At 47.6% G+C, this 12174-nt stretch overlaps 1 pseudogene; it reads left to right on the forward strand.

The window, feature by feature from the left end:
* The first annotated feature begins 748 nt into the window (after positions 1–748).
* LOC114118853 (sec1 family domain-containing protein 1-like) overlaps positions 749–12174 on the forward strand; it is a 32465-nt pseudogene continuing 21039 nt past the window's right edge.

Consider the following 12174-nt stretch of genomic DNA (forward strand, 5'->3'; position numbering starts at 1 on the left):
GAGATAAGACATACCCAAGTCATTCCAAGTAGAATTGTCACATTTAGCAAATAAAATATGGGAAGCCAGTTAATGCTAATTTCAGATAAATAGCAAGTAATTTTACTCTCAGTATGCGCCATGGGGTTTGTTCCTAAACAGGGTGGGGGGTCTATTAGGGGGAGGATGGCACATGGATGGGGCACCCCTGTGATACTCCCTTCAGCCTCTGAATGCAGCCCACCACAGTGGGTGGGGTGGCCACAGTGACAGGAACACCGGAAGAATAAGTACCTTAGATGTGCCGTGAAAACCTTCTCCTGCTGCACGTGTCTCCCTGGAAGTTTCTCTGTGAGTGGAGAATGAAGTGTGGCCTACAGTTGGTGTGGCAGAGAAATGATATTTTCAGTGTGGATGGATGGTTCTTGAGTGTGTGTCTGTGCAGATGAGAAGCCAGCAGAGGGGAGGCAGGTGGAGGTGAGGAAGCGCAGGTCTCTGCAGGGCAAGAGGGAAGAGGCGGGAGGGGAGTGTCGGAGGGCTTGGCCCAAGGAGAAGAGCAGGTTTGAGCTGGAGGCAAGTGACAAAGGTGGGTGGAAGCTTCTGGGTTGGTGGACACCTGGAGACTTGGGGAAATGCTTTCTTGGGGAGGGCTCCGCCCCCTTCCACATACCTCACATCTCTTCCATCTGACTGTTCCTGGTTGTATCCTTTTATAATAAACCACTACTCTAGTTCTTTTAAATCAACTCTGTGTGAACCAGCTTATTTGAACTTTATTTCTGCCCTTTCAAGGAGTAAACTGGAATATATTGCAAATGTAGGATTAGCAGCTACGCAGTTACCCAAGTAGCTAGCTTTTGATCAGTATCTCGATTTTATTACTTTGAAAAATGATACGCCTGGATGATGCAATCAAAAATGAGGAAATGTTTCATATTGTGCCATTAACAGTTCAGAAATCACAAATGCGGAAATGAAAACTGTTACGCACCAGAATGTTGACAGCCTCTTCTGCTTTTCTGTTATGCTGGGTACTATTCCTATAATCAGATAATTAGCAGGAATAGCAATGGAAACGGGAGCAGTGAAAACAGATAAGAAGTTTCCGGAACATCTAAGAGACGCCAAAAATGGTTTCACTACAGGTGATGCGCTGGGAGCTGGCAGCTTCAGCTTTCAAAGCCTTCTTCACTCCTGTTGACAGAAACGTGGATCTGGGAACTCCTCTACATCATATTTGGGCATATCAGTCCTACGATTTCCATGTACACAGAGTTAACCTGGAAGAATCTTCAGGAGTGAAAAAGTCCCTGGCTGGTGCTAGCGTGACCTAGAGACAAAACCAGGAAGTCGTATGATTTAACTCCAGTTGATACATTTTGGCAGAAACGTAAAGGAAGTCCATTCCCAGAGGTTTGGGAATCAGTTCAGCAAGACCTAGAATCTTAGAGCAGAGCGTGAGAACATGAGGTCAAACACCTGAGAAGTGCTATGGGGCCAGAAGAGGAAGATGAAGGGGCCATGAGGATGCTTCCTGACAACACTGCTCAGCTATCCTCAGCTTTTGGTTCTTTGCCAGAAGACCTTGGAGAGGGGAAAAAGACTTACTGATCTCCATAAAATGTTGCCACTGCTGTCTTAGGATATGTAAAGGCAAGAAAACTGGATGTGTGTTTTGAATATAAAGAAAAAATAATGAGCAAAGCTTCTTTGGGTAAATCTCTTTTAGATGTAATATCAGACTCTGATGCAGGCAATCCAGGAGATAAATGAGGCATTTCTTATCTATCATGTAAGTGCACAGCAAACAGTTTCTGAGGCTGATTTGGAGCCACACCAAAAAGCTGGAACTGACGCAGGATGCAACCTTAATTCCTTACAATACATCAAACAGCGGAAGGCGTTTGTTGGGACGGCTTCAGCTCCTGCCATCTCAGGCATTGCCAAACGAGTCCCCAACACAAGATCGCAGTGTACGATGGCAAGAGTGACAAAGGCGGCTCAGAAACAGCACGACCTACCTGTCTTCAGGGACATGAAGTCAAACGCTGAAACGATGACTGTAGATATTTTGATCCCAGATGCTGCCAGGCAGTGACAGCTCAGTTCCGAGGAACAAAAATCCATTCCAAGAAGCAATTGTTTTTGTGTTGGGAGAAGGCAACTACATTGAATATCAGAAGCTTCTTGACAACAGAAAGGGGAAACGAGGGAAACATGTTTTATAGGCTGCTGCTGACTTTTTCATACTGCACAGTTCATGAAACAGCTGTCACAACTTGGGAAAAAAGGAGAGGCCTGGAGCAGCTCCAGGCCACCACCAGGAGGAGCTCCCCAAACTGCTGCCTATGCCTCCCCAGACCCAGATCCCATCCCATCAACTGCAGTTTAATTTACAGCTTGAGTTGATGCAGTGAGACTCGGTGCACTGCCCTTCTCTGCCCCCCACTTTGTCATGAGGGTCTTTATTTCCTTCCTGGCAAATCATCCTTTGATTCTTGTTCAGCTTTAATGAGTCCTCCTGACAGTGGTGGTGACATGACAGAATTAATTCCTGACTTCTTGTATCCCCAGGACACCTCCAGGCACGTTGGTGCCTTAATTCATCTTCGGTGGCTTAACAAAGGGATCACCCTGCATGGGGGCAGCTCCATGTCACATATCCCACAGCACAGGCCTCATCGGGCCAGGTAGGACCAGAGTTCAGAGCTGCTTTTTAAGGGGCTGTCATCAGGACACCAGGGGTGAGTTCATGTGCCTCACAGGCCTGTGTCAACCTCCAGCCACTGTCAAGTGGAAGCTGCTGTGATCACTGTGGACACAAATGGCCTGTATCACATATCTATTGCTTGGAGTGTCATTTATTCCCTCTGCTTCCTAAAGAAACCCTGATTTTGCTTTGGGAAACCATACCTTCCCCACCTTGAGTTCTTATGCATGCTTGCTAAATTGCTTTAGTCATGTCCGACTCTTTGTGACACCATGGACTGTAGCTCACCAGGCTCCTCAGTCCATGGGATTCTCCAGGCAAGAATACTGAAGTAGATTGCCATGCGCTCATCTAGGGGAACTTCCCAACCCAGGGACTGAACCCGCATCTCCTGTAGGCTTTTGCACTGCAGGCAGTTCTTTACTGCTGAGCCACCAGGGAAGCCTTGGGTTCTTATAACACCTTGGGAGTTGGTTTCTCCTCGACCCAAGCATTTTACAGTGAGATCTTCATGTTTCCCTGCAGAAAGAGAGTGATTTGGGGACAAGCATTTCCAAAGTCAGAGCATCACAGGCAATGAGATACAATCCCAGTCACCTTGCTGGGCCATTTGAGGAACAGAAGAAAAATGCATACAAATTCTCCCAGTGCAAGTAAACTCTAACCTGAGTGGGGATGGGGACGCCATTGTCCCTCAGGCTGTCTCTGCTCTCAGGCAGAAGCTGAATGGCAGGTGTGCTCCTGAAGCCCCAACTCCCAGCTCAGAGCTGCAGGTCACCTGTCTAATGGGCCCCTTTCTTACCTGGGCCAAGGGCTCTCCACATCTGGTCTTGAGCAATCTCTTTGGCTCAGCAGATGGAAAGGCTTCAGAAAATGTCCTTGGAGAGAGAATGAATGGAAATTGCCATGGAGCTCTGAGTTAAACCCACTCAAATGGAGACTGTTGCATGTTCACAGGACTCCCTGTCCTTCTGGGGAGAGACTAGTGGTAACAGACCGAGTGGACGAAGGTGTTTGTGGCCCCATTAAGTGAGAATGTGACACTGACACAATTCCGGCCCCCAGCTCAGTTTTGAGCTCTCGGTGGAGGGTCAGTGGGGACACAGACGTGCTCGCTGGTCACGGTTTCATGGCATTCAAGTTCACTCCGTTTATCAGTCCCCACACTTTAACCTGTCTCACAGAACTTTTCATTTGCTCTTCATTCTGTCAAGAATGTTCTTCCTGATACATTGACATGTCTGATTCCTTCCTTATCTCCTTCCATTCTCAGCACACAAATCAGTTCACAGAGACCTCCCCTGACCCCATGGAAGTGATCCTCACATTATCCTCCATCTCATCATTGTTCTTATTCCTGTTGTAGCAGCTGTCACTATCTAAAACCATCTTGGCTTTCTTCTAATTTTATTTGTTTGTTGTCTGTTTCTGAAGAGGTCAAGAACCTTGTCATCCTCCACCTCCATTTATCAGCAGTGTTAGGGACACAGAGGATGATGATGGAACTCCCGAGGGCATGAAGGAACCGATGGATGGATAACCGCTTTCATGAGTCTAGTGGAGCAGCTCTGCTGGGTTTTCCTCCTCCAGTCTGAAGTTTCCTCCCTCCTCACAGGACTATGGAGGGGAGGGCAGCTGCTCCCAAGTGAGGAGGCTGAAGAAAGGGTCAGGACGTCACCTGTGCTTTCCCCAACTCGACGCCCCTCCTCCCAGCTGTCCCTCTCCCTCCTCGTCTCGCCATCTGTCCTCTGCTTCTCCCATCTCCTCCCAGCTCAGCCACTCCCAGGACTCGGGTGAGCAGCCCCTTGGCCCAGCCTGAAGTGACTGAACCTCCCTCTTTGAACCCACCCTCCAGGTTCAAGATGATGTCAGACCCAGAAGAGCCTCCTCAGCCCCAGGGCAAACCCTACTTCTTGGTAAAGAAAACACAATTGGTTTCATTCCTCCAGGGCTCTAAAGCAAATTTGACATTTGTTACATTGCATATAACCATTTCTCCCAAAGCACGCTCAGCTGGCACAGATTTCTAAGACATCAACTCAAGTGTGTAAAATAACATGATTCTTTTATAACTAAATATAGTTTCTCTCTAGAGCCCTCACTCTGCTTAATGGCAGAAAACAGCAGACTCAGTTCCAGGTGAATGGCATCCATGCGGGACAGCTAGACAGTTGGGGATTTTTCTTCCTCTCCTCGTGGGTGCCTCTAAGTGGGCTCACATGGGTTGGAGGTGGGACTCCAGCATCACCTCCCTTGCTAATACCTGCTGATGGTTCTCATCCCTGTCCGGGGTCTGCTCCTACAATACTGTCTCAGTGTGCCTGGTGTCACAGCCCCTGCCTCAGCGCAGCTCTCCTCATGCCCCGTCCCTTGCTTTGCTGTAGGACTTTATCTTATAAGGGACATGGGTGCACCATGTTCTCCTCCACATACAGGGATGTGAGGACCCAAAGGGTTTCTCGTGGGTCCCCTTTGCCCTGAGGCCCCATCAGCCACCTCCTCTCTCTGTGCCCTCACTCTGGCTGTGGGGAGTCCTGTGCAGTTACTGCTTCCGGTATCCCAGGCAGGAAGCAAATCCATTTCTCCTCTGTGTTCAGAGTGATTTATCTGGGGTGCCTGATACTCTCCATTTCAGAGCTGATGTTGTGGAGGTTGGGTGCAAGGCCCCTTCTCGTGTCTCTCATCTTTTTTCTGGATTATTCTCTTCCCCAACCCAGAGTAATCTTGACCTATCTGGGCTGAGAAGCAACTGTCTCTGAAGGTATTCTCCCAAGGTTCTCTGTGTTACAGCAGGATGATGTACTTGAGACAAATCTCTTATATACAGTAATATTACTCCTTAGTTCTCTGTTTCTCCTACAGGACTTCCCCTGGAGCAAAAGCCTCCAGCACAATGATCAGGTGTGGGAGCATGGTGGTAAAAGAGAGGCCCATGGCAAAAATATCCTGCCACTGGGATATCAGTGACCTTCCCATTGTGGAATTACCAGCCCTGAAAACTGCTCTGGGGTGACCCAGCACCTGAACCAGGGCTGATTCCCCCCAACCCCCACCCCAGCCCCAAGCCCCAGCTCAGAAGGTACTTTGATGTGGAATAGATGCTGCTTAGGGAGCATCCAGACAGTGTCATGAGTCTGGTCATGGGGTCCCCAGGCCTCCTTGGAAGGGGTGGGAGCAGCAGGAGGCCCCAGGCTCCTGGGAGCACGTGGAAGGGGCAGAGACTGACCTTGGAGAAGCCCTGGGGAAAGAGGAGGAAACACAGAGACCTGCAAGGACCAAAGTCTGAGGGACTCATGGGAGTGTTGACCTCCCTGTGATGTCATTACTTTGTCATCACTTTGTGATGACATTGTGCTCCTCTTCCAGAATGTCACAGCATCTTGTGACCCCACACCAGTCAGCATCTCAGATAGTGATTTGAACTGATCAGGCAGAAAGCGAGTGTAGGTATAGGGTCCTGGGATGAGCACTGAATGGGTGGGAGGATGAAAGGTCAGGGCTGGAACAATGACCTGATGGGGCCAGATGCAGACCCGGCCACCTTTGTTGCCACTGCCCAGCCCCTGGCATACCCTGGATGCAGGGGCATGGGAAGGGGCTTGAGTGTTCTAATTCAGCTCATAATTATATGTCTGGAAATTTGCCAAACATATGAATGTATTCCAAAGATCTTGAATACAAACAAGAAAAAAAGTTGCCCACATCACCTTTGCAGAACTTAGAATACCAGGGAAGAAGGGGAAGGGGATCCTCGATGGGCTGAACTGACATCTCCACCAAAGACACAAAGGGGCGACTCAAAAAGAAATGAGCTTCAGTTATGCAAAAGTGAGTTAGTCACTCAGTCCTGTCTGACTCTTTTGTGACCCCCCATGGACTGTAGCCTTCCAGGCTCCTTTGTCCATGGGATTCTCCAGGCAAGAATACTGGAGTGGATTGCCATGCCCTCCTCTAGAGGATCTTTCCGATCCAGGAACTGAACCCGGGTCTTCTGCATTGATGCCAGATTCTTTACTGTCTGAGCCACCAGCGAATTCCTTATGGAAAGGCAGCCCTAAATGGTATTTTCTAGCACACCTAAGATCATAGACTGAGATCCATACTTAATGTACTTTATATTCCAAGCCAACAAACTGGAAAATTCTTAAAGAGATGGGAATACCAGACCACTTGACCTGCCTCCTGAGAAATCTGTATGCAGGTCAGGAAGCAACAGTAGGAACTGGACATGGAAAAACAGACTGGTTCCAAATCGGGAAAGGAGTACCTCAAGGCTGTATACTGTCACCATGCTTATTTAACTTATGCAGAGTACATCAGGAGAAACACTGGGCTGAATGAAGCACAAGCTGGGATCAAGATTGCCAGGAGAAATATCAATAACCTCAGATATGCAGATGACACCACCCTTATGGCAGAAAGCGAAGAACTAAAGAGCCTCTTGATGAAAGTGAAAAGGAGAGTGAAAAAGCTGGCTTAAAATTCAACGTTCAGAAAAGCAAGATCATGGCATCTGGTCCCATCACTTCATGGCAAATATATGGGGAAACAATAGAAACAGTGAGAGACTTTATTTTGGGGGGCTCCAAAATCACTGCAGATGGTGACTGCAGCCATAAAATTAAAAGACACGTGATCCTTGGAAGAAAAGCTATGACTAACCTAGACAGCATATGAAAAAGTAGAGATGTTACTTTGCCAACAAAAGTCTGTCTCATCAAAGCTATGGTTTTTCCAGTAGTCATGTATGGATGTGAGAGTCGGACTATCAAGAAAGCTGTGTGCCAAAGAATTGATGCTTTTGAACTGTGGTGTAGGAGAAGACTCTTGAGAGTCCCTTGGACTGCAAGGAGATCCAACCAGTCCATCCTAAAAGACATCAGTCCTGAATATTCATTGGAAAGACTGATGCTGAAGCTGAAACTGAAATACTTTGGCCACTTGATGCAAAGAACTGACTCATTGGAAAAGACCCTGATGCTGGGAAAGATTGAAGGCAGGAGGAGAAGGGGAAGACAGAGAATGAGATGGTTGGATGGCATCACCAACATGATGGACATGAGTTTGAGTAGGCTCCAGGAGTTGGGGGTGGACAGGGAAGCCTGGCGTGCTGTAGTTTGTGGGGCTGCAAAAAGTCGGACACGACTGAGCGACTGAGCTGAACTGAACTGAACTGATTTCATTGTGACAGAGTGAGTCTAGCCCAGAATCCCAGCTCCCTGGACAAGTACCCCCTCATGACCTTCTGGACACAGAGCCCATATGGAAGCTCCAGGAACATAACTTCTCTTTAGTGAATCCAGAGCAACTGCTGTTTCCAGCTGCTGAAAGACTACAGGGTCACTGCCCAGGGGAGGACCATTAACTTGAGTGAAGAGGGAGAACCCCAGAGAAGTTTCCCCAAGTCCCTGTGGAGGCTGAGGGCAGGTTTGTTGGGACAGTGAGGATACATCCTCCCCTACTTAGCAGATCCTGCTGGGGCCCCTGCCCCTTACTCTGGAGGAAATGCCTGTAGACCTTAGGAACACTACAATGGCATCATATGTGGGTTAAGACTCATCCCCTTAGCCCCTGTGACTGCAATTTGCACAATTTTCCATCAGTCTGACTGGGCTTCTAGTCCATTCTTGGTGTCTATCTAGGGCTTCCCTAGCAGCTTAGCTGGTAAAGGATCGGCCTGCAATGTGGGAGACCTGGGTTGGGAAGATCCCCTGGAGAAGGGAACAGCTACCTACTCCGGTATTCTAGCCTGGAGATTTCCATGGACCATATAGTCCATGGGGTCGCAAAGAGTCGGACACGACTGAGCGACTTTCACTTCACTTCATCTTGGGTTCTCTTGAACGCCTTGGCTGGGAGCCTGGGGTTGAGGGGCCTCTTCCTTTGCTCCCCTTAAGGAGGGACAGCACAGTGGGGTTTGGGGGAGAGAAGAGAAAATGGCAAAAAGGAGAAAGAAGCTGCCTGAGTCACTTCCAGGGCCCCAGTTGGGTGCTAAACATTGTCCTAGCCCCCATTCCTCACCCTGGGCAGTGGGAGGTGGTGGGTATGAGCTAGGGAGGGCCCTGTGGCCAGGCTCCCCACTCCCTGCGTAAGTAGCTGTGGGTCTCTCAGCTACTCAGATGGACCCTTAGATGTACACATACACGTGTGTACAGATGTACACATGCTGTACAAGGGGTGGGTGGACTGGGGCGGGCAGTGATCAAGAGAAACCCTCTGGAAATATCATCGGGGAGGGTTGAGGGCCTATTTTACGAAAGACACACACCACAGCAGAGGTCAGATACCAGCTCCCTCTGCATTTACATGGGACAGTGACAGGATTTCCCTGTGCAGAAAGTCAGGGGACTCTGGAGCCAGACCACTCGGGCTCACGCCCTGCCCCCTTACGGGCCCTGTGCTTTACTGGGGGTCTTTGTGCCCTGTTTTCCACATCTATAGGAGGGGGATGGTAGGTTCATCACCTACCCCACAGAACCGCTGGCAGGATCAATGAGGTCATTCACAGGACATTTAATTACCACTAGGGGGCGACAGACTGTGTTCTGTAAATGTCCACCATTATTATCCGATGCTTTTACTTCATAAGGAAAGAAGAAAGTAAAGATGGAAAACAAGGGGCTCAGAGGAGTCTGCGTGCTTCAGCATGTGAGCAGGTGCACGAATAACAGTGGCTTAAACAAAACGGGGAATTTCTATTATCTACAAGCTGTGGCCTGTTATGTGGAACTCTGTGCACTGACCCCACCATCTAAGGCTCCAGCTCCACCAGCCCTGGTAGATCCCTGTCCTCCTCAAGAGCCAAGATGGCAACACACGCGCCCACTTCCCTCTCGGGAAAAAGAGAGGATGGTGGGAGGTGGGGGATTAGGGATGGTGGTGGTGGGAGTTAGGGGGTCAGCAAACAGGTTAGAGGCAAACCGGAAGTAGTACCTGTAATTTCCTCTTTAATTTCATTTGCTACAACTTGGTCACTCGACCATACCTTGCTGCAAGGGAGGCTGGGAACTATAGTCTATCCTGGAAGAACCAGCATCTAGCTGAACGTGGAGGGCGCTACCATTCCTGCACAAAGCACGTGAATGAACTTTGGGGCCAGTCACTGTCACAGAGGTCAGCCCAGAGGATGTTTCCAAGCCTTGAGAGCGCTTTCCTTTTATAACTAAATAATTCGAGGTAAATGAGAGTAAATTTGAGAGAGTCGGTTCAGCTGGGTACAGTGATCCCCAACAAGATTAGGAAGCACACTCAGATGATTTCAAACAAGCAAAATTACAGGTCCATGAGATCCATAAATAATTGGATGATACAGATTTAAAATTTCAAAACAAAAAGGCAACAGCCAGCTCCATAGAGAAGGGAGATGCAAACTGCTTTTTATTTAATAAAACATTCATGCCATGGCAGCCAGGAGGGTCCATGAGGAATGCTTGATGATATTTTAAGTAGTTTTTGTGCTGCTCCACTTTCTTTAACGGTCATTACTTTTATTTGTCACAATGACAAGCCATTTAATGCATTTCATAAAATCCATGTGCCAACTGTCTTTTCTGTCAATGCCAATCTAAAGACATTGTTTCCTGGAAAAGTCCTTCACTTCCATGATCTCTGACACCACCTGGTGAAGCTTCTTGTGGGGAAGACAGGATTCTGTGTCCAAATGCTTACAGAGTTCTAATCATCAAGACATGAGACCCCTCGTCTCAACATGCACCAGACCCAGGCTCCATGCAGGGAAGCACCATTAGAAAGGAGTATTGGGATGCCGAACTAGTCAACTCCGGTCTTGCAGAGACATTTAAAAATGAACATTCCTCATATTTGTACACTCACAAGTCAATGCTCACTACTGTGGAAGGTCAAATCTATTTTTGTGGGTGATTTTAGGGGACAGTAGCCTCTAACTTGCCTTTCATTTCTAGTAACAGTTGTCCACCTGAGTGTCAGATAAACGTGTCTCAACAATACAGTCCAGGAATGCAATAATGTATTTTCAGTACTCAGCCATCCACCTCATCTTTCTGAAAGAGCATTGACATTTATGCTGCAGACACCTGAATCTGTCTTTGAGAGACAGCTCCTGAAAGGGCTCCAGGAAGACTGATACATAGACACCTGTGCCCAAATCTGGGATGATGATCTAGAAATTAAAAACACAGGGATACTTTTTTTAAATTGGAGTATAGTTGCTTTACATTGTTATGTCAGTTTCTGCTGTACAGTAAGTGAATCAGCCATATGTATACACATGTCTCCTCTTTGGATTTCTTTCCCATATAGGTCACCACAGAGCACTGTGTAGAGTTCCCTGTGCTACACAGTTCAGTTCAGTTCAGTTCATTTCAGTTGGTCAGTCATATCCGACTCTTTGTGACCCCATGAATCGCAGCATGCCAGGCCTCCCTGTCCATCACCAACTCCTGGAGTTCACTCAGACTCACGCCCATCAAGTCAGTGATACCATCCAGCCATCTCATCCTCAGTCGTCCCCTTCTCCTCCTGCCCCCAGTCCCTCCCAGCGTCAGAGTCTTTTCCAATGAGTCAGCTCTTCGCATGAGGTGGCCAAAGTACTGGAGTTTTAGCTTCAGCATCATTCCCTCCAAGGAAATCCCAGGGCTGATCTCCTTCAGAATGGACTGGTTGGATCTCCTTGCAGTCCAAGGGACTCTCGAGTCTTCTCCAGCACCACAGTTCAAAAGCATCAATTCTTCAGTGCTCAGCTTTCTTCAAAGTCCAACTCTCACATCCATACATGACCACTGCTACACAGTAGGTTTGCATTAGTTATCTATTTTATACAGAATTGTGTATATACATCAATCTCCCAATTCATCCAATGCCCAACTTCCCCTTTGGTATCCATACATCTGTTCTCTTTGTCTGTGTCTCTTCTGCCTTGCAAGTAAGATCATCTTTATCATTTTCTAGATTCCACATATATGCATTAATATACAATATTTGTTTTTCTCTTTCTGACTTCACTCTGTATGACAGTCTCTAGGTCCATCTCCATCTCTGCAAATGACACAATTTTGTACCTTTTCGTTGCTAATATTGCATTGTATATATGAACCACATCTTTATCCAGTCCTTCATTAATGGATAGTTAGGTGCTTCCATATCCTGGCTATTCTAAACAGTGTTACAAACACCTCAATGCATGTGTCTTTTCCAATTACTGTTTTTTTTTTTTGTGGGTGTATGTATTTATCCAGGAATGGAATTTCTGGGTCTGTTTTTAGTTTTTTGAGAAACCTACAAACCTGGTGGCTCAGCAGTAAAGAATCTGCCTACAGTGCAGGGGACTGTGTGCAATACAGGAGACATGAGTTTGATCCCTGGTTCTGGAAGATCATCTGAAGAAAGAAATGGCAACCCACTCCAGTATTCTTGCTTGGGATGTTCCATGGTCAGAGGAGCCTGGTAGGTACAGTTCATGAGGTCACAAAAGTCAGACACGACTTAACAACTAAATCACAGTGGCT

This window comes from Ovis aries, chromosome 17 (assembly GCF_016772045.2).
Source record: "Ovis aries strain OAR_USU_Benz2616 breed Rambouillet chromosome 17, ARS-UI_Ramb_v3.0, whole genome shotgun sequence".
In the NCBI taxonomy this organism is placed as follows: domain Eukaryota; kingdom Metazoa; phylum Chordata; class Mammalia; order Artiodactyla; family Bovidae; genus Ovis; species Ovis aries.